Here is a 24,808-nt window from a genome sequence, read left to right as displayed (position 1 = left end):
TTAGCTTTTAAGGTAACCTAGATTTTCAACGTTGAGAAATGTGTTTTGTTTGTAATTCAGTATTTATTTAGTAAGTAAAAGCCTGTACATTTCTTACTGCTGGGCGAAGACTTCTTTGAGAAGGTTTGGAGTATATTCCACTACGCTGCTCCAATGCATGGTGGACCTCATCTAAGCTAGATGCAGTGTTTCATTATTTTCTTTATCCGTCGAGCACGAGATGATTAATAAACACAAATTTAATACATGATTATTCTATGATACTTACCTGGGTTTGAAAAGGTGATTTGAAATACTTTGATATAATTTTTGGTATACACGTATCAAAATCGCGTATCAATCTAAGTTGGTTGTGATTATTATTCTAGGTAGAGTATAGAATATTTATCGAGAGGTTTCCCTTGGTCGTATATTAGTCCAGGCACGATATACCTGTTGAACGTGACCTTGGTTTGTGGATAAGGTGAATAGCTACGAAACGAAATCACTTTATTTCACTTATAGATGATTGAATTATTATTAATTGACGAGTATTGGTTTTCATGGGTACGCCACTCCGAGGTCCCGGGATCGATTCCCGGTCGAGTCGATGTAGATTACCACTATTTTTCTATTTCTCTTGGGTCTGGGTGTTTGTGGTTCCGACGTTACTTCTGATTTTCCATAACACAAGTAATGTATGTGATGTTGTCCAATATTTATTAATTTATTTAAATAGTAGAATATTTTTGAAAGCATATCCTTATTCCGATTTTAAATTTTATCATACATGATTTCTGCAAAAATAACTTCTCTAAATATAGAAAGTATATATATTGTACTTGTCTTGCAACATTTTTTATTAATACTTCATTAGGTGATAGTATGATGGTAAACAGCCTATGTACTTTTTTTAATTCCTGAGATGGAGAACATTGCCGTTGTCAGAAATATTAAGCATGACTTACTTTACCAATGCGCCACAAAACTTGGATGTTATGACTAACTTGGATGTTGGATGTTATGGATGTGATAACTAAGATGTTATGACCCTGGTGCTGTTACACTGGCTCACTCACCCTCAAACAGGAACACAACAATGGTATCTGATGAGCAATAGCTACCAAAACGGGTTAACAAAAGGTCATTCCGTCAAAAAATAATATGATTAAAAAATTATATTACCAGGCGAACAGAAATGCTGATAGGTTAAGTAATAACTCCTCATACATAATAGAAGTTAGGAGCTGAAATAAGTTATGATAACATTCCTAAAATTTTAATATAACCAAATAATAGTCGAAGTGCATGACCAATTACATAATGTCTTATGAATAAACGTTCTGTGCATATATTTTAAATTCAAAACAGATTCATTTTATTTTATTTAAGCTGTAAAATTGTATACAGCGCCCCATTTAAGGGTCGCTGACTTTATAACGTTGTTGCCATCAAGCAAAATAACTTTTTGTTGCCAGTGCTTATAATAAATATTCATTTTATAGAAATGACTTTAACATCTTTAACCAACTTCGAAAAAGAGGATGTGATTTTTTGTTTAATGTTTGATGTTAACAGGTCACCACTGGTCACATACATAAAAATAGCCTTTATTCTACCAAAAAACAAGCTCACAATATTCCAATTATATTAAATTATATATTATTTCCATTTTATTAATTATCCTTTCATTATATAATTTCATTAATTTACATACGGTCACATAAGCAAGCAAGCACAACTGAAAATTTATTAGCTTATTTTGTGTTTATAACTCATCTTGTACTCTGCGGTGAAGGAAAACATAGAGAAAACCTCGTCTAATTTCATAAAACCGAACCCATTCCAAATCTTCTCCTCAAAGACAGAGGAGGCCTTAGCCGAGCAGTGGGAAATTTACTTAGAGAAGAGTCTTCTTTCATTGAGCTGATTAATTGTGCGTCAAATAATTCAGTAAAATATGTAAAGGTGTGGTTTTTATATGTATTTATTTTTAATTCATATTTTTAAGCCGATGCACGGCGAGTGTTTTGTTCATGGCGTAATAAAAAATCATGTGTTAAATTCTGTTGAGTGAAATTTGTTTTTGCTCTGAAATTTTTTAACAAAACTATAGTTTCAAATTGCCATCAAGTGCTCTCGAGCCGCTTCTCAACAAGTTGTTCAATTAAAACGAGGCGAGCCTTTGGTTTAAAAGCTAATTTTATTATAGCAATTTTGTATGCACATTTTTGTTTATTTTGTGTTTTTATGTAACATATTTTGAGAGAAAATAAGGCTAGAATATATATCGTGTTATTGAAAATATACCTACAATTATATTTAAAATACTTTTGTGAATGGTAAAATAATGGACTGATATTTATTGATAACTTAGCATTCTACGCAAATCAAATAAAACGAAATCAGAACAACACCCCCTTTTCGAAGTTGATTCTTACAATCATCATTACATAGTACAATAAAACAAAGTACCTTAAAGCTGTCTGTCCCTATGTATATATCTTGAAAATTACACCACGGATTTTAATGTGGTTTGTTTTTTTTATAAAATACATAGACAATTTAGTAAGGAAATATTAATAAGTTTCTAATGTGATGTATTTCACCCGTGCGAAGCCAAGTCGTGGCGCTAGTTAAAATTAAAGTATTTTTTGTTTTAAGAGAACATAATAATATAATATAACGAATATAAATTATATCGACAAGATAGACAAGAATCCATACATTCCTCATTATACAAGACAAGCGAGGAATATTTATGACGAAAGCGACTCGCGCTGCTTATTGCACTAACTTTATGCTTACCGGCCATTCTTTCTAACCTCATCACTAAAGACCTCCAACAATATACACACAAGCCCGCTCATATCCCACTAAACATAGGCTTCGTCTTTATTTTTAGGAGAAGATTCGAATTGCTACACACACGTGGTAGATTCGTATGCACCACGTGCTGCCTTTGGACCATTATACTTAACTAAGAGAAAGTATATAATATTAAGTGAGAAAATGTGCATATGTAGAATTAAAACAGTGACATATCTAGCCACCATTAAGCACTTGAGCTGTTTTTTTATGGCATATCTTATTATTATTGTTAGTATTTAGATATCGATTTAGAGTATTTACCACAGCCCATAGATAATGGCGCTGTAAAAAATATTAACCATTCCTTACATCGCTAATGCGCCACCGAGCTTAAGAATCAAGAAATTATGTCCCTTGTGCCTGTAGTTAGCAAACGACAGTACTCAATATTATTGCGTTCCGGTTTGAAGGGTGAGTGAGCCTGTGTAACTACAGGCACAAGGGACATAACATCTTAGTTCCCAAGGTTGGTGGCGCATTGACGATTTAAGGAATACTTAATATTGCTTACAGCGTCATTGTCTATGGGTAATGGTGACCACTTACCATCAGGTGGCCCATATGCTCGTTCGTCAACCTATACCATAAAAAAAAATCGCGACACAACGATACTGAGTACTGATGTTTGCAGGATATGTGATGAGCAGTAGAATAGTACTAAAGCTTGTCTTCAAAATACCGTTCATATAAAGACTGTCACCTTAATATATGTCAACGTTGAACATTTTACTTAAATGTCAAAAATGTCCTTTACAAAATAAGATGAATGGACGAAGATTTTTGCTTACTTTAAAGCAATTAATAACTCCTTGAGGGGGACACGTCAGGCCCTTCTGTTGCGGCAAAATTTATTACCTGTGCTAAATATTGTGGCCTTATTTCACTCCTTGCAACGATGAAATATTTATTCAACCTAGCCGTTTTCTAGGCTGTGTTTTCTTGACCTAGAATATTAGATTTGTGGGTTAACAATTCGCTTTTTAATATTATAATTTTCAATTTAATAAAACACATTTAAATGCTGACTTTTTGTTTACATTGTTATAATGAGTACAACACAATTCTCCAAATTAAACAAAGAATTACTAATATTCCTATTGACCTCTCCTTTTAAGTTTGTGCTGGGAATGGGGATGATAAATAGCTCAATTGGTCAGGATTGACCTTGCATAATTAAATCGCTAATTAGACCTTAAAGTATTATAAATTTAAAAAGAAAGAAAGAAATGTTTTTTCAGACACGACACAATTATAAAAAGTATAAAAAATTAAATAAAAAAAGAAAGCACAAAGATAGAAAACGTATTAACTAATTATAACTACTGACTAACTTAATCTAAAAAAATAACAATAAGTCCAAATAAAAAAATAAATATATACTAGTAGTCGCCAGCGGCTTCGCTTGCGTTTTAGAGTGGTTATCATGCGTCAGGCAAAAACAGTAGCCTATAGGACATAGGCTACTGTTTTTGCCTTTTCTTGGAGTTCATGTTTGCTTCATACCAAATTTCATCAAATTATGTTCAGCAGTTTGGTCGTGAAAGAGCGACAGACAAACAGACAGGTAGAGTTACTTTCACATTTATTATATTAATACGGATTTATTATGAATACTCATGTAAGATATTTCGGTCAAACTGGATCAAAACTTCTTCGGGCGACATTGTGTGGGTGTGCGTGGATTACGTGTAAATTGAGATTTTTCAACAAATTAACTGTTTTTAAAACTATTAATGTCATAGGTTAGTATACTGGCGAATGAGTCACCTTCAATGAGATTCTATAAGTATTCTCTTCGTATCTCATCTGTCAAATTTTGACTGCTGACTAAAAATGATACGCCATCACTACATAGTATAAAACAAAGTCGCTTTCTCAGTCCCTATATCCATTTGTATGCATAAATATTTAAAACAGCGCAAAAGATTTTGATGCGGTTTTTTTTAATAGATAGAGTTATTCGAGAGAAAGGTTGTTGTATATAATACGTGGACAATATAGTAATGAAACGCTGATAATTTTAGAAGTTTGTAATGTGAAGTAAATCAACAAATTCTGTAGTAGATTTAGTATTAGTTTTGCATCTGAGCGAAGCTGGGTCGGGTCGCTAGTTTAAAATAATTGTAGTAAAAAAAAAATACAGACGAATTGATAACCTCCTCTTTTTTGAAGTCGGTTGAAAATGGTCACTAAATGCGTGACTTTTAAAGACTGAGCAGTTCCTATGCAGATTATAGAAAATCAAAATAAACTTGTAAAGTGAATAAACTTTATTGTCATTTAACAATTAAGTGAAGCTACCATCGGTTCGGATAGTACATACTACCGAGAAAAACCGGCTAGAAACTCAGTAGTTACTCTTTTTCAACATTTAAATGTATGTAATGTATCCTGCCTGGAAGTCAACAGGTATTAATTCCACGATTTTTTTAATCATCTACAAAATCTTGTATCGAATAAGATGTTTTTTTTTACCAATGTATTTTTTACAAACGATTTGAATTTACGAAACGGCAAAGTTAAAAATGTCCGCGGAATTTTATTATAGAAACGGATACCTTGCCCCGATAGCTTCTCTCATGCGAATTATTATACTGGTTTTACAGTATTCATGAAATACAGGCCGATGAATTCTACACGTAGATTTCAAACAAAGATTGCCTTCAATCCGTGTAAGCACTATTGAATTTACTTGTACAACCTTCTACAATTTGTATTCAAAATTCATCTCGCGCAAAAAACGATATAAATAAATCTGTATTTGGTGGAAATGCTCTCAAATACGTGGAAGAAATAGCGCAGAGCAATGAGTTCCAAATCTTCTTCAAAATGTAATGGCAGAGGCTGGCTTTGGACATACTAAAACCGTACTTATATTTTATCTATATAACTACATACCTATTATAAACCAAAGTCCGGTCTCGTCTATCTGTCTGTATGTTCACGATAAACTCCAAACTTACTGAGCGGTTTTTCTGAGTTTTCAATAATAGTCGGATTCATCAGATATATGTATAATTTATTAAGGTTTTTGTGTGGATAAGTCGATATAGAACTTTGTTCATCATGTAGGAAAAAAGCAACAAAAGATATATAAATAAATGGTAAAAATATAAAGACTTATGTCCACCCGTGCGAAGCCATAGAATATACGCTAAAACCCATCCGTCTAAAACGCAACTGAAAAATAATTAGCTGTAAGTGTTGCGCGTTTCGTAATCGCAATGAACTCTTAAAAGGGATCGAGTGTATTTGCCCAGTCACCTTTGAAAACGAACTGTATTTTTAAGATTTCCTGTAATTTTTACCAGTTTGCTCAACCCAAAAAATAATCAAATAATAATACAATAACTGTACTTCACTTAAAGGCTATGATGTAAATAAATTAAAAACAGTGAAATATAAATAAATAAATATTGAATATCATCACATACATTACTTTGATCCCAATGTACTCGTAAGTAGCTAAAACACTTGTGTTATGGAAAATCAGACCCAAGACAACATAGAAAACTAATAAACATTTTCTACATCGACTAGTACGGGAATCGAACCCGGGACCTCAGAGTGGCGTACCGATGAAAACCGATACACACTACTCGACCAAGGAGGTCGTCAAAAATATAATAAGTCGTATTATCCATATGTACCTACAATACGTATTGTACATCTATACATATAATTAAATAGGAGTGTATGTTTGTAATATTAAATTAGCTCTTTTTTACTCAATGAACATCTATGTATACACGGTCCATATACTAAAATAACATTTTTTACAATTTATGTCAGTCTGTCTGTCTGTTTGTTCCGGCTAAACTCTGGAACGACTTGACTGATTTTGACGGGACTTTCACTGGCAGATAACTGATATAATAGGGAGTAACTTAGGCTACAATTTTTTGTTAAGTTCAAACACGTACAAGGTCGCGGGCGCAGCTAGTGTGTCATATAAACAAACGATCATACTGTGATATTACTGTAATTGAATACTAATCGCTGTTTACTGATTTGTAATTATGTCTGATATGCACTGAAGTGTCGACATCGGTTGGTGATTTATGAGTATTTAATTGCCATTTTATTTAAATATTATTAAGTAAGTAAAGTAAAGCTACAGTCCGTAAATTTTCCCACAGCTGGGCTAAGGCCTCTTCTCTTATTGAGGAGAGAGTTTTGGAAGATATTCCAACACGCTGTTCCAATGCGGGTTGGTGGATTGCACATGTGGCAGAATTCCGATGAAATTAGACACAATCAGGTTTCCTCACGATGTTTTCCTTCACCGCCGAGCACGAGATGAATTATAAACACAATTATTAACACTTATATATCGTGGTGCTTGCCTGGGTTTGAACCCAAAATCATCAGTTAAGATGCACAGGGTCTAACCACTGGGCCATCTCCGCTCCGCTCTATAATATTATACGAGTGATATATATTGATGGATAGTTGTTGCACGCGTTCTCGTTTTGGAGGTAGGTTGTCACGTGTTTAAAGTAACCTATGTCCTTCCTTGTAGTTTAAGTTTGCTTCATAACACATCAAATTCGGTTCATTGGTTTAGCATGAGTTACTTTCACATTTATAATATGAGTATAGATTATATTAAAATGGCTACAGTTAATGTGGACCTAGAAACTTTTTTGATAAAAAGAAAGAAATTTTGATTAAATTTGGCATGAAATAAACTCAAAGTCATATTCATCAGCCAGACATTTTACACCCTTTGTGAGGGTATATTGGGGATAAAGTGTTTTATACGACCACCTGTTTGTAAGTGGTCACCACCACTAATAGACATTATGCTGTAAGAAATATTAAATTTACATCGTCAATGCGTAACTAACCTTGTGAACTAAGACGTCTTGGTAACTACCACATAGTTAGATTCACTTACCCTTCAAACCGGAACACAATAATACTAAACTAATATCTGACGGTGTGTGGTATCTAACAAAATGAGCTGGTACAAAGTGTATTCTGAAACTGGTATTGCTAGCTATACATATTTCATTAAGTTTTTAATATAAATACAATATGTAAATTGTTATTTACAAAATTAATTATTATGTAAAGCTACCCATTCGGAATGTAAATTTCACTGAGATAAACCAACAAAAAATTCTGTATTTACGTTGCGGAAAAAGATATCTCCGTATTTCAAATCTCCCAAAACTATCTAAAAGCTAATTTATACAAACATAGTTATTCAAATTCAATTAAAATTATAAATGAAACTGAAATAATAATTGAAACACATCCTTTTCAAATTTCGAACTTATTAAATATTCAAAATGGCAATTGCTTTATTGTATTCAACCTTTTTGTTCTACCATAAATTCTATAATAAAAATGAAGCTTTATTAATTTCTCAATAAAAAAATATTAAATGTTCATTTCGAAGGAATCATTTTCAAACGAAACGTAATTAATGTATTAATTTCCCGCGTTCTGGCAAGCGGCCATTTTGTAACACCATTTCGATTTAATACACTGGTAACACTGCAGTGATTTTTTTTTCTTTTTAAGCAAACATCTGCCAGTATTTGCGTTTTAGGAAATGGTTATAAATCACTTTCAATATCAGGATATGACTTCTCCAGAAGAAAAACTGTCTTAAAACTGTAAATGAACTCACGTATAATCGCCGATTCTCTTGTCTATTTCGATGGCAGAAGGAGTTAAGATACTTGTAAATAAACTAATTTGACCTTGACATTTGATTCGACAGTTTGACACGACACTAACGGCCGAGAGCTAAAATAATCAATACATATAATAAAATTGGTGTGTCTGTTTGTAATATTAAAATAACCGCATTTTACTAAATGCATATGTATGTATATATGTACAATTTTTTACTGTTTGTCTTACTGTTTGTGACAGTTAATCTCTGGAATGGCTAGACCGATTTTGATTGGACTCTCACTGGCCGAAAGCTGATGTAATTAGAAGTGACTTAGGCTACAAAAATAGCTTTTTTGTTAAATTCAAACGCGCATGAATTCACGGGCACAGCCAGTCTATAATATTTATTATGAATTCGTGAAAAATTGTTCTTGCAGTATTGTTAAGCAAACTATGAAAATTAAAATAAAGTTGATATAAATAGTTAAGTGAAATAACGTTGCATCATCATTACATAGTATAAAACAAAGTCGCTTACTGCTGTCTGTCCCTATGTATGCTTAGATCTTTAACATTACTCAACCGATTTCGATGCGGTTTTTCTTATTAATTAGAGTGATTCGAGAGGAAGGTTGTTGTATATAATACATGGACAGTAAAGTAGAGAAAGACTGATCATTTTAGAAGTCTTTAATGTGTAGTAAATAGACAAACAATGTATCAAATTTAGTATCAGCAATGATTAGTTATAAATAAAGATATATTTATCAACAATTGTTTGTAACGCATAACATTGCAGGCAGGCAATCACAGGCAGTATGTAAATTTAAAATTTGTTTAGTTTGCCGCTAGTATTAGAATACGCTATAGCTGTTAGTATACGAGTTTACAGAATAATATTATTCCTTGGTAGGGCTTTGTATATCCGTCTGTCTAGCTAGCTACCTACTCATCAGGTATTGTAATTTTAGCGATTGAGCCCGTAGCTACAGTTACAAAGGGCATAATATCTTAGTTCCCTAAGTTGGTGATTGGAGATGTAAGGAATGTTTATAATTTCTTACGCCAATGTTTACGGTGTCCACTTACCATCAGCTGATGCATCTACCTATTTCATAATTACATATAATTAAGATATATATTGGAAATGCTATGGGATAACTGACATTAGGGGACAATTGGGATATTGTGATTAGATGTGATTGTAGGCTTTTGCAAGCACTTTTGAATCGTCATTTAACAAACTATATTAAGTGAAGCTATCACCGGTTCGGAATGCAGATTCTACCGCAAAAGAAACGGCAATTCAGTAGTTAGTCTTTTCCATCATTTATCAGTACAAAGTTAAATACAATTATATATATATATATGTAATATCCGGCCCGGAAGTCAACAAGTTCAGCTGTTAGTATATCAGTTTACAGAACAGCAATTACTGAGTAAAGTTATAAAAGCATTACCAAGTTGTTAGAGGTAGAGGAAATGACATAGGGTACCTAACATCTGCACCCACCTTTATTTTTATAAGCTTTGATCTTGCCTTTATGTCATTTCGTATCTAATTATAGAAATTAATATTATAAATGTGAAAGTGACTCTGTCTGTCTGTTGCTCTGTCACGACCAACTCTCTGAATTGAATTTCATGAAATTTTGTACGAAGCAAACTCGAACTCTAAAAAAGGACATATTCCACTTTTCTTGCCTAAAGCATGACAACCAACATCCTAAAAATAATGACAATAATTTTTTTTATGGTATAGGTTGTCGGACGAGCATATGAGCCACCTGATAGTAAGTGGTCACAATCACCCATAGACAATGACGCTGTAAGATATATTAACTATTCCTTACATCGTCAATGTGCCATCAACCTTGGGAACTAAGATGTTATGTCCCTTGTGCCTGTAGTTACACTGGCTCATTCACCCTTCAAACCGAAACACAACAATACTGAATACTATTATTTGTCGGTAGAATAACTGATGAGTGGGTGGTACCTACCCAGACGGGCTGGCACAAAGCCCTACCACCAAGTAAAATATTATTGTCATTCGATATTATTTGATGATAATTTTTTAACAAACAGAATATTTTTTCGTATTGTAAAGTAAAAAAACAAAACTCAAGCTCCGTTCAACAGTGTTAAAGGTTTTTGAAATGGACACAAAAGGGAGTGTGGTAAAGTGCCATCGTGATGACGTGACGTCACAAAGGGCTGCGTTTGTACGACACTTGGACGGCGCGGCGTTCCGCGAGACAAGATAACAAATGTTTACGAGAATTTTATTAAACGTACTTTATCGTCTTTACGTGGGTACGACTTGAAATTTACGACACAGGAGACATCGATATATCATCCTTAAAGACCTATAAGATGAGTATCGCCCAAAACTGGCGTATAGTTACTTACAATATTAATAAGCTTATCATTTTTATTTATTTATTTAAAACACCATTGGTATGTTCACAAAAAACAATGTAATAAAAGTACACGGACCAGTGCAGTGTGATACACCACTACAGGCATTTACATCACTGTAAATTTCTGTAGTAGTAGTAGTATCACACTGCACTGCTCCGTATACTTTAAGCTTATCATAATTATCATTACAAAGTATAAAACAAATTCGCTTACCTATGTCTGTCCGTGTATATGTATGCTTAGATCTTTAAAATTACGCAACGGATTTTGATGCGGTTTTTTTCAATAGAGAGAGTGATTCAAGAGAAAGGTTTTGTATATAATACATGGACAATTTAGTAAAGAAACACTGATCATTTTAGAAGTTTCTAATGTGATGTCGTAAATACAGAATTATGTATTATATTTAGTAGCAGTATTGTCCGTGCGAAGCTGTGGCGAAGCGCTATTATATAATAAGAATCAATTACTTGGTTTGCCAAGCAAAGGAAAATACCTTTGGTTATTATTAAATCGTGGTATCATGCTGTATACTTGAAAGATTATATAAAAAAATAAAAGTGAATAATTGATTAGCAGGTTCCAATTATTAACATAAGGCATATATTGTTTAAGTGTGTACATAAACATAATTGCTCTATGTATTTCTTAGCTGTCATTTTTTGATCCTAATACGTCGTTACTGAACAAGTTCTGGAACAGCTTTAAGATCTCTCCAAGGCACGGGATATGACTCTAATAAATTCCAGAGTGATCTTGAGTTTCTGAGTAAATCTCGATATGAAAACGCGAAAAACGTTGAGGATTTGAATCTAGAACCTCGGGATCTAAGTTGAAATAGAACCTCTTGTGCGAAATATAAATTTTATATGATTCCGTTTCATTGACAAAGCCTTTTTAAGCGTGGCCTGATTCTATACACAGAATTGCCTCATGGCGAAATTATTTGAAAGTCAAAGGCTCATACACTAAATGTCGATAAAATGTATTTATATGTATAGCATTATTTACAAAATGAAGTCCTTAAATATATATAAATTTGAATTAAAAATAGTAACTTTGCGAAAAACCAATGTAGTAAATTCATAATTGCTAGTTGAAAACTGCTGTTGAAACACTTGGGTTTAGGAGTAGTGCAAAAAGATTCATTAAAAGTATTTCTTGTCTCCACTGGTGACACGAAAGCTGGTTCGTTTTTTGTTCAGAGGACGGCATTGTGATTAAACTGGGAAATTGCGCTAGCGTTCATAATACCATTTCACCATGATTTATAGTATATATTTTTAATTCTAATTCTATACATACATATATAAACGCGAAATACTACTCATTGATAAATCATGAAATCTCAGAAACTATAATCTACAAACTTGAAATTTGCTATCCTTTTAGGGGGTAGGTATCTGCTAAGAACGGATTATCTATAACTCTACCCCTAAGGGGGTAAAATTGGGATTGGAAGTTCAGTTATTATTTATCGTCTTTATGTATATAAGTGGTATTTAATTATTTTTTTAAATCCAAGAGAGGTTAGCTTCTTACATAATAGTAAGTAGTATTTATCTTTCAAAGACCATTATGTTGTGTCGCTAAAATGGGTAAAGTTAGGAACTGCGATCAAGTTAAGTATTTGATTGGGTGTTGTGGTTTGTGTTTGGAAGTTTGAGTAGCGCTGTCTTAATTTGTTCTTGTTCGACAAAATAGGCTGAAGTTTGAACGCTGCTGCTTTTATGATTATGATATTGATTTTGATGTAAAAGGTTGTTTAAAGTACATGAAGGTAAATAACTAAGGTATAGGTATTATAAGGAATTCTACCGCCAAACAATGCTTAGTATTGTCATCTTTTGGTACTTATCGTTTAAGATAAGTAGGTAGCCTTACTATAACTATAGGCTTATGGATATAACATTTTATCTTCCAAGTTTTGTGGTACCAATATCAGTGGTAATTACTTACCACCAAGTGGCCAACAAGCTGTGACGTAGCTATCATCGGGCAGGTAGTGTAGTGCACCAGGGCAACGGGGTTCAGGGATACCTATAAACTAAACCTAAGCTGAAGCTAGAAAAATACGACCTTGAGATTTCTTATTTAATATATTTAAAGAGGGGAACAAGGGGGTGAGGGCCCGATTAGTTTTCTATGCACCGGGACCCTTCCTCACCCAGCTACGTCATTGCCCACAAGCTTGTCACCTATGCTTTATAAAAAAAAACTATTTACCTGACAAGGATGAATTTCTTTTCTTTTTAAAAAAAACATATAAAATAAATAGTCGTAATTCAAACAAAGAATCGAAAAAGTTTTTTACGAAATCATATAAATCAATTCGTGAATGATCTAATCGATGAGAAGTTTAAATTTACTTCCAGAAATAATACGCAATTATATAAACGGAAGCTTAACTAGTTGTTAATGATCAGCGTAGCGATTAAAGTCGGCTTTTCACTAAAGAATATAAAATATAACACCCTATGTAATTATATATTACGATGGCTACTCATAGCAAAGATAAGTACGAAAGAGACATATCAATAAAGTAGATAGTGCACATAATATAAAATGCAGTTGAATATATTTACAGATTAACTTAAAATATTAAGTTATTTATGACCTTTTTGTATACCACAATGGTATGTTCGTTTTAACTTAAAAATTGACAGACTTCCAAACAAACTTTCAACATTTATTTCACCACTTTAGGGAGTAAAATATCAAAAATTTTCCCTTAGTGGGTATCTATACAATAGAACGATCCTTCTCACCACATTCGGCGATGATGAATTAGTCAGTCAGGACATGCTATTTTATAAATATAGACAACTAGCAGTTGTCCACGGTTTTAGGTTGGTTGTCATATATTAGGCAAAAAAAGTAGCCTATGTCCTTTATTGGAGTTTAAGTTTGCTTCATAACAAATTTCACCAAAATCGGTTCAGCGGTTTGGTCGTGAAAGAGCGACAGACATACAGAGTTACTTTCACATTTATAACATTAGTTTAGATTTATTCAATTCAATACTAGTAATATAACAATGAAAGTACTTTTATGAGGCTATTTGAATGGAAAATTTCATAGCAACGATATGATATTATAGCTCGTAGTGAAAAGCCGGCTTAAGACGCAGTTATTTGCGCTTTCAATCCGACACAGGATGTAAGGTTATTTACGGCGTTACGTCGATGACTATATTGCTTTTTTTCGTTTTAACGCTAGAATTTAAAACTGAATGACTTTTAAACATGATATCGACTAGAACTCGCTTCAATTAAACTGTTATTGTATTGCGTGCAATACGTTATATTCTACAAATTATTATTAAAATAAAACCTAAAAGTTAATAGTTAAATGCCGATGTGAACTAGTTACAATATTAAACCGATTTTCTTTTTTATATTGTTCAAATCAAAGTCAAAGTAAATTTTTTTATTCAAAATAGAAGTGATTACACTTGCTGATTGATAGTCAAAAATCTACCACCGGTTCGGAATTTAACACCTCGGACCAGACAAGAAGCGGTGAAAGAAACTTATTTTCACTATTGGTAGGTAAATGGTCAAATCGGTCATAACGTCAGAAGTCACCACCGTTCAAAGACAATAGCGCTTTAACAACATTTTTTTCAAATTGAAAATGAGTTACAAACTTCAATAACTAAAGTGATTTGTTGTTTCTGTAGCCACTGATTCCTTCAACCTTCGAACTTATCCCAAACCCCTATCTATAGAAAAATGAGACCTAGTTGTATCCGCCCTTAAATCTTAAAACTAAAGATACACTGGATTATTACAACTTAGAAGTTATATTTTTATTTTATTACATAAAAAGTAAAAATGATAATATGTGTTACGTTTATTTATGTATTACATTTGAGAAATATGAAAGCACTATGTGGAATGGAAGGAGGCATTATTTATTCATTCTTCTAGAATTCAGAGATAGAATTGCTTGTTTCGGTGGTATATAAACTGTGATTTTATGAAGTTTACAGGAGTTATTTATGATTATTCTCATCGGATCCAAGATTGTCTGGAACCCGAAAATTTTTTGTAAAGTTAGCACCAAAAAATGAGTAGATTCTCGAGAAGAAACAACACGTCACTACTAGAATCTACTTTATTATCATTCGTCATTTATTTGATTACATTTATTACATATGCACACTAAAATGTTTTATAGAAGTACCCAAATGCTTTTGGGCGCTGTTTGAATCCTTAGTTGAGCCCGAAAGCGCCATTGATACTTCCAAATAAATAGTACCCAACAAGAAAGCATCGACTTATCATTGATAGATTTCCAAGCAGTTATTTATATTATTGAAAACAAGTAACTACTGAGTATCTTCTTGAATCTTCGCGGATTTGTGTTCGAAATTGGTATATTTACATTTCATTTTCATAATAGTAACTCAACAAACCATAAAAGTAAAGTAACTTTTATGGCCTGTAAATTTCCCACAGCTGGGCTAATGGCCTCCTCTCCCATTAAGGAGAGGGCTTGGAACATATTCCACCACGCTGTTCCAATGCGGATTGGTGTAATGTACATGTGGCAGAATTTCAATGAAATTAGACACATGCAGGTTTTCTCACGTTTCCTGTATTGTAGACACAAATTAAGCACATATCTATAGTGGTGCTTGCCTGGGTTGCAACCCGAAATCATCGGTTAAGATGCACGTGTTCTAACCACTGGGCCATCTCGGCTCAGCAAACCATACAAAACATAAATTAGAAAATAAAACCTAAGTCTCGTTTGGCAGATTTTCGAGTGAGATCTTACGTAAAGCCAAAGATCGGTGCTTCCAAAAAAACCCAAAACAGTTATATAATTAGGATCAACAGACATATAAAACCTCATATAATAAAAACCTCCTTCGTCATTTTAATCGGTTAAAAAAGTAAATTTGAATAAAGAATATTGAAATTATTCTATTTTGTTACTGAAAAAACCTATAGTTATAGTATGGACTATATATATTTAAGACGATATATAAGAATTGTATACATAAATACTAGTCAGCTATACATAATGATGCTACGTCAAAGTCTACGGACTTTTCGACGTAGCAAATTGACGACTTAACAAATGACTCGCCGACTTTTCTACCTATACGAAATAGTCTTTAGCAATTTAAAAAAAAAGTTTTTGTTCATTTACTCAATGTTAGTTAAACTATGATGTCAACTATTACTAATTTATAAAAGATATATGAAATAAATTTATCAATTTCAATTATGTTGCCGAACGTCATACTTTACTTTAAAATATGATTAAACTAAACTTGGTGGTAGGGCTTTGTGCAAGCCCGGCAGGGTAGGTACCACCTACTCTTTTTTTTATGGAATAGGTTGGTGGACGTGCATATGAGCCACCTGATGGTAAGTGGTCATCATCACCCATAGACAATGACGCTGTAAGATATATTAACTATTCCTTATATCGTCAATGCGCCACCAACCTTGGGAACTAAGATGTTATGTCCATTGTGCCTGTAGTTACACTGGCTCACTCACCCTTCAAACCGGAACACAACAATACTGCGTATTGTTGTTTAGCGGTAGAATATCTGGGTCAACTGATAGTAAATGTCCACTGTCGTCCACAACGGCTTTATAAAAATATTAATCATTTCTTACATCAGCAATGCACTTGTGAACTAAGATGTTTCATCTCTTGCGCTTGTTACACTGCCTTCGAAATAGACCACAACAATGAACACTGCTGTTTGACGGTAGAATACCTGAGGAGTGGGTCGATAACCCCGACGGCTTTACACACAGCCCTACCACGGAATTTAATTTCCTTGCCCAGTTTTGAATCCACAATAAACAATTGCGATACACACGGTTTTACTTTGGTGGACTCTAAAGTCTATATAATCTTTTCCTTTATACCTTTCGATAAATAATATAACTTCCTAAATAGTTACGAGTTTAATTCAGTCATATAAAAGTATATAATTTAAGTAAAACATATTTGGCCGCGTTGAGAGTAAATTACAAGGTCACGGCGAAAACGTTCGTCACTTCCATCTCGCAAAAAAGATGGAAGATATGTGTTTATATAAGATAGAAAGAGATGATGATAATGATGTTCTTGACCGATTTCGGCTACAGACATTTTTAATGGAGACTAGCTGGTGGTTAGTGTTTGCGTCAATACAAGTATACTCTATCCGATTCATTTTTATAGCGATGGAACGGATATAGAACAGTAAGTGACAAAGACCTCTTTCTCAACGAACTGTCAATTTTGGTGAATTTTTTTTTTTTTTTTGTAACTCAAGACCTTAGTTTTTACAGCCTTATTAGGAAGCCCATATAATGTCAGTGAATTTCAATTATTTATTAATCAATTAAATATTGTATTGTATATATTAATACCAATGTTTTGGAAAATAGACTGGTCTGGGGATAAAAAAATACTATTGCTATTGCACTGTGTGTACTGTTTTATGCCTATATCGTTCATTTTTTATTTTTTATTAAAACATATATAAAACCTTTTTAAAAAAGTATACTCATATTTTTCGATTAATTTCGCGAGTGTGATATCATACCTACTTGTGATTGAAAAAGTTGATTCGAAATTCAAAAAAATTGAACAGAATTTTAGAGTAAGCTAGCCTCTGATAACTTCAGTCGGTGACGACAGGTGCAACTTTGTTGAAACAAAGAATATGTGTAATATGATGCAAAATATATTAAATAGTAAATAAATAAATATGAGACAATATCACATACATTACTCTACTTTTTAGATTACTCTGATCCCGATGTAAGTAGCTAAAGCACTTGTGTTATGGAAAATCAGAAGTAACGACGGTACCACAAACACCCAGACCCAAGACAACATAGAAAACTAATAATAATTTATTATTTATATTATACGAATATATACGTATAATATAAATAAGATCAGAAAAATAAGATTCGATATTCGAGATTCGATATTTAAAAATTCGAATGGAGACGCTATTTAAAAAAGACAATCGAAATTTAGAATGCTTTTGTAGTGTTACTTATATTGTCACATTTGTTGTAAAATTTTAGCATCAAAATTAAAAAAAAAATTTCATGGCGTGCCTAAATAGATACTTTGAAAAGTATTAACCATAAGATTCACATTAAAGCAATGATGTTAATTTGAATCGTTAAACGTTTAAATATGATTCGTGTTTACTTTCAGTTATCAACAAAATGGCGGACTGCCAAGATCTATCTCGTTACATGATTACACTCATTCATAGTTCCGGTTCTAAATTATAAATATTTAATTTGTTATTCATGACAGTATAATTAAAATCAATTAATATTATTTTTAATGCGAATTATGATGATTTACGATTTTATACAGATGTTAGATTAAATACAGTTACTGAGTTTTATAATTCTTAAGACTTTGCTTTGCGATGGTTTAGTAATTTTATAGCGTTTAAAAATCTAGTGCTCGACGCTGAAGGAAAACATCACGGGGAAATCTAAATATATTGGATGATGTAGATACTTGTGTGGATGCACAGCACACATATAGACAGGGTAGAGTGTTGAGAAAAAATATCCAATATACACCAATACACCAACGAAGACGTCTCTATTCTTACCATAGCAAGAAAAAAGCAAAATGACGCGATACCATTGGTCGAGAGCATGATTAGTCTATGGTATTCACAATGGATTTGCGAAAAAATTGTGTTTTGAACGTGGATGAAACTGTCGTCGGAATTTTGGAAGTAAAATTAAAGTGAAAATAAGTAGTTAAGTGTAATACTTTTGTAATATAAATAAAGATATATAATCGTACATTTTTAGTAGTGCACAATATACATAGTTACAAATCGACATAAATACGTAAATTTAAGGTTTGTTTAATTTTTTTCTTACTTAAAAAAAGCCTATAGATGTTTTTGCACCATAAGATATTCTAACACCAAAACAGAAATATTGGGTATATAATATGTTCAGTTCATAATATAATATGTTCAGAATTGTAGAGTAAGATAATGTACCCATGAAAACCGGTAGTACCGGCACTACACGACCACGGAGGTCGTATAACTCCTTCCAAAAAAATAACAATTAAATAGATCTGCATCTTATGGGATGTTATGTAATTTATCCAATACCTAATATTAATTTCTACATGGAATTTAAATTATATATGTATAAACATTTGACCTAATTGTTTATCATACATATTTACGTAGTAATTTAAATTATAAATAATTATTTTTAATTCACATTATATTTTAACCGTGAAAGTCAAAGGAAACGTGCTAAAGGTCTTAATGTCGAGAATTCAAAGAAACCACCCACCCGTTCGCAGTGAGGCGGAATGGCGAATCATCTCATTAGTGGATTTGCCTTGATTTAATTAGATTTGTAATTGCGTAGCTAAATATGTCTTATTTTTAGGTTGTTTTGTTCATTTATTTTGTAAACGTTAATCGTACAAATATTATAAATGGGAATTAAGGTGAGTCAGTTATTCGATTTCGAAAGGCTGGACAGATTTTGGTAAAATTCAAATGAGAGGTTTTTGTTTTTTTTTATATATATATACGTACTTATATAAATAAACCAACTACTAAGATGCTATGTTTTGGTGCCTATACGCTCACACACACCCTTCAAACCAACAAAAATACTAGGTATTGCTGTATTTGATAGAAAGTGCGATAAGAGGGGGATATATACACGGACTTGTAGGATCGTCTACCAACAACAACAACAACAACAACAGCAGCTTTTAAATTTCCCACTGCTGCGATAAAGCTTTATCTCCCTTTGAGGAGAAGGTTTGGTACATATTTTACCACGCTGTTCCAATGCGCGTTGGTGGAATGCACACGTGGCAGAATTTCTATGATATTTGACACTTGTAGGTTTCCTCGCAATGTTTTCCGTCACCGCCGAGCACAAGACACCAAATTAAGCACATGAATTCAGTGGTGCTTGCCTGGGTTTGAACCTGCAATCATCGGTTAAGATGGACGACCACCGAAGGAAAAACTAAATCACATAGAAGCCGTATTCAATGAAATTTTCTTTCCTTTTCCCTGGTATCTAGGTCATTACACTGCTTCCTTGATATGCAACGTCGGGAAGTATAATATACGTTTGAATGCTAATATTAAATCTATACATACATATGTTGACTTAAAGCTTTGTATAAGGAATTCAATTTATCAAATATATGCAATTCATGTTTCCTAAGAACCTTCTATTCCCCAACAAAAGCAGATATTATACGATGTAATACCATAGAGCACAGAATGTAATAGAAGTGGCTTAAGTCGCGTAGGTATTGTAACGCAACAGGTTTTTGTTTATAGTGAAATTCTTTGGAAGACTATTATTTTAGTTGTATTAATTTATTATAAGTGTTATCTTTTATTTTATTTTCGTTAGGTTTATTTTTAATAATTAATATAAGATGATATGTAAAAAGGAGATTATGTTGTATAACTGTTGGCTGTTTATAAATAAGTTGTCAATGTTTCAATAAACAATATAGAAAATTGATTTGACATAAAAATGTTACTTCACTTTTATTGGCGACAATAAATTGATATGATTCTGAATTTACACTCGTTTATTTTAATTCAAAGTCTGATTCAGATGGGATCAATAATATTTAATACTAAACAAAAATCTATCAAACATAGTTTCTATAGTTGTACAGTCAGAGCAGAGTCAGTTTTCAAATTTATTCCTATATCGAGAAACTAAACATCAAATCATTGCGATGCAATATGCCATTGTCGATCGGTAAAGCAGATTGTCGCTCGTACTGTGGACACGAAAATAGATCTTAAGATGACGAACCTTTTCTTACTCTGTCTGTACATATAAGGTTCCCAAATAAGTCTATATGTGTGCGTATATCTCTTCCAAATTACACTGTTCAGAGGAACGGAAACGTTCACATCTATTATATGGAATGTAATGACTCGTGTATTTCATATTTCAGCTGATTATTATACTTCCAATTTGGGGAGGCCAACACATCTATATGTTTTTGAGATACTACTTGTATATATTATTAGACATATTAATATCGTTGCTACATGAAATAATATTCTTATTGTATGTTTAATGTGCTAATGGGATGGTTCTTCCTTTTTTTTTGTTGTTTCATTGAATATTACGTGTTTTATTGCTATCTTTTCAATATTGAATGCTTGGCTATACTAATATTATAAGAAAGTCTGTGTCTATCTCTCTTTGTTGCTTTTTACCGCAAATTACTGAATTTGTTGAAATTTCATATGAATTCCAATAAAGTAGGGTATGGCCATTTCGATATTAACAAATTTTTTTTATTTTCTTATAATATGTATGGTATACATACATATAATGAATCATGTATTTAATAATAATTTAATATAAAAATGCATTTAAAAAAACGGTTAATTTAATATTACAAACAGACACTCCAATTTTATTTTATGTGTAGTGATCGAAAAAATAAGTGCTTACTATTTTCCATCAACCTCACAATCCGATGGGATCAATGCAACTCAACAGAGTAAAGTACAGGCACAGGACCAATGGAACTATTTACTTTTCGGAATAAACCATAAAGTCTGCCAAGTTCCAAATTCCAAGCTGTCAACATATTATTTCCCAGCATAAAATCTAACTTTAACTGTCTAATCTATGAAACGGTAAAATAAAAATGCCGTTTTTTTTCGCTTGCGTTAGCTTTGGTTGACACACGTGTTAGTGAGATATCTGTGTTATTAAAATCATTTTGTGTTGTTCTTTCAATAATTTTTTAGTGCAAATAGTTAATTTATATGGTTTCTGGGTTTTACTAACATTATTCGGTTTCGGTAAGTGTTAATTTTCTTTTATAGTTAACATATATTAGTTAGTAAGTTAAAGTAAGTAGTTTAAAAATGGATGTCGACCCTCCTCCTGAACCTCCCGATCCTGGGGGTTTGGAAACTGTTATTGACGGTTCGAAATCTTCCGCTCGGAAACGTTCTGGGGATAAAACCTCCGTTTCACCCGATTCCTCCTCTAAGAAGACAGTCACCCATCCCACTACCGCAAATCCTTCCATCCAGACTGTATATGTCAATCCCGCCTTTACTGATGGCCCTAAAAGTTACGCTAATGACGATAAGGGCCCATTCATAGTTCATGTCTCACGTGAAGTTGCTGACCCAGCTGCAGGAAACTCAATTCGTGCAATAAAATTCGGTCAATTCTTGCATAAACATAAAATTGGCTCCATTGTTAATGATGGGGTAAAAAATGTTGGCCGGAACAGAATAGAGGTACAATTTTCTTCAGCTCAAGCAGCGAATAACTTTTTAAATAACCCTATCTTGGAACTTTGTAAGTACAAAGCAACATTACCAACTTACAATGTTACCAGAATGGGTCTTGTGAAGGGTGTACCAGTTGATTGGTCTATGGAGGACCTTCTAGAGTCTGTCGAGCTTCCTCATGGTTGTGGTGAAATTATGAAACTGAGACGATTGAATCGAAAAAATGTCAATGAAGGAGTTGTGACCTGGATCCCAACTCAGTCTGTAGTTATAACTTTTAAGGGCCAAATCCTGCCTAATAAAATTTATTCCTATCATACCTCTCTCCCGGTTGAAACCTACAATCTTCCTACCATCATTTGCTTGAACTGTTGTCGTTATGGCCACATCAAGACACAGTGTAGATCCACACCCAGATGTTTTAAATGCTCAAAATCTCATACAGGTGACTTGTGTGAGGTTAATAAGGAAAACTCTACATGCCTTCACTGTTCTGGTAAACACTTTGCCACTGATAAAGATTGTCCAGAGTACTCACGGCAGCAATCAATAAAAATTGTTATGTCGCAGGATAACATCTCTTACATGGAGGCAGCCTCTCGCTTCCCAAACGTCCGCAGATCCTACGCTGAGATTGCAAAAGAAATGTTCTCCTCTCCTGTGTACACTCCGCCAAGCCCTAGTTGTCCCTCTAGCCTTCAGTCTAAATCCACCCCTCCTCTTAATAGATCATATAAACAGACCGTCTTCCGTTCTCCTCCCCCTAGAGTTCCTCTAGGAAAGGGTTATGATAAACATGCCCACCAAGCTATAGTTGGTAATTGCCCCTCCTCGTCTCCAAATGGTTGTGCTCTGAATGTTGGTAACCCCTCCCCTCCTAATAACAATCCCAACTTACTAGAATTACTAATTAAAACTCTCCTAAGCATCCTAAGTACATGTAATGAAATTCCTCTACCGTCCAACGTTGCCAATGATTTAACTCAACTCTTTAATATATTTAAAAATGGCCCCAATCAGATTCCTTCAATGGAACTGTAAGAGTGTCCGTCATAAGAAACCTGACCTCCTCTCTCTTATTAATTCTCATAAACCTGTCATTGTTGCCCTCTCTGAGACATGGTTGATCCCCGGTTCCCGTTTTCGGATTCCGGGTTTTTCCTGTTTTAGGGATGACAGAAATGACGGGTATGCAGGTTGTGCCATCCTGATCAGGCACTCTGTCCCCTTTTCCCAAATTCCTCTTCCTCCTTTTAGCCAGCATATCAATGCCGTGGCTATAAAGGCCTTCAATATTTCTTTTTTATCACTTTACATTCCTCATCCTAATCCTTCTCTTGCTCCTGAATTACTCTCCATTTTCTCTTCCCTTCCTTGCCCCATTCTTGTTATGGGAGATTTTAACTCCCACCATACATTATGGGGCTCCTATTACTGTGATGGATTTGCTCCCTTGTTGGTGGACATTGCTGAGGATGTAAATTTATGCATTCTTAACGATGGCTCGCCGACTCGTAGAGTTTACCCAAATCAGAATCCTCGTTCCGCTGTTGATCTAACCCTATCATCTCCCTCCCTATCCTCACAAATCTCTTGGAATATCCTCCCATCATCATTTGGAAGTGACCATTTCCCTATCCTTCTTTCACTTAATAACAGATCCTTCACACTCATCAAATCATGCCCACTCTTAAAATATAGACTCAACAACGCTAATTGGTTAGCATTCGCTAACTCGGTTGATGCCATGTTGGACTTTCTTCCTGATTTTGTGAATGATGAGAATGTCGTTGCCTGCTACGAACTTTTTCTTAATGCGATCAAGTCCTCTGCTGATGCTCATTTTCCTATAAAAAATACAAATAAGAAGACTTTGCTTTCCCCTCCTTGGTGGGATGAGGAATGTAAAGTCATGGTCCAACAGAGATCTGAAGCCGAAGAGTCATACACAGTCTCTATGACTCCGCAAAATTTCATCAAATATCAGCGTATTGATGCCAAAATTAAAAGACTGTTTTCAAAAAAGAAAAAGCAGGGTTGGACCAACTTCTGTGAATCCCTCAGTCCTCGGTCTCCACCTCAAACAGTTTGGACAAATCTTAAGAAATTTCGTCGTTCCCTCAACTCAGAAAATCCAAATGCCAATAATCCCTCCATATGGCTTAATGATTTTGCTGCTAAGCTTGCACCCCCCTTTGTCCCAGACAAAGATAGCTTTTTAATGCTGCAACCAACATCCGCATTAGATGATATGGATAGCCCCTTTACTCTCGCAGAACTCCATACAGCCCTAAAGGGACTTAAGGACTCGTCACCAGGGGAAGATGGCGTGCCCTACTCTTTCATAATTAACCTTAGTGATAAAGCTAAATGCGTCTATTTGAATTTAATTAATGCTTTTTTCTCAGCAGGAATCGTCCCGGAATCTTGGAAGTCCCAAATTATTATCCCCATCCTCAAACCAGGAAAATGCCCTTTGGACCCAAGTTCTTATAGACCCATTGCTTTATCATCTACATTAGTAAAAGTAACTGAACATCTCCTGAAAAACCGCTTGGAATGGATAATGGAAAGCAGGAATATTCTCTCGCCCTCTCAATTTGGCTTTCGAAAGGG

The 24,808-nt window shown here is 33.7% G+C and overlaps 1 protein-coding gene across 2 annotated transcripts in view; it reads left to right on the top strand.

Moving 5' to 3' along the window:
* Positions 1–24,808, top strand: part of LOC124540511 (potassium voltage-gated channel protein Shal) — a 98,773-nt gene that overhangs the window by 25,341 nt on the left and 48,624 nt on the right. The gene's annotated exons all lie outside the window — the stretch shown is intronic.

The sequence above is a fragment of the Vanessa cardui genome, chromosome 25 (assembly GCF_905220365.1).
Source record: "Vanessa cardui chromosome 25, ilVanCard2.1, whole genome shotgun sequence".
Lineage (NCBI taxonomy): Eukaryota > Metazoa > Arthropoda > Insecta > Lepidoptera > Nymphalidae > Vanessa > Vanessa cardui.
This window is presented reverse-complemented; position numbering and strand designations above follow the sequence as displayed.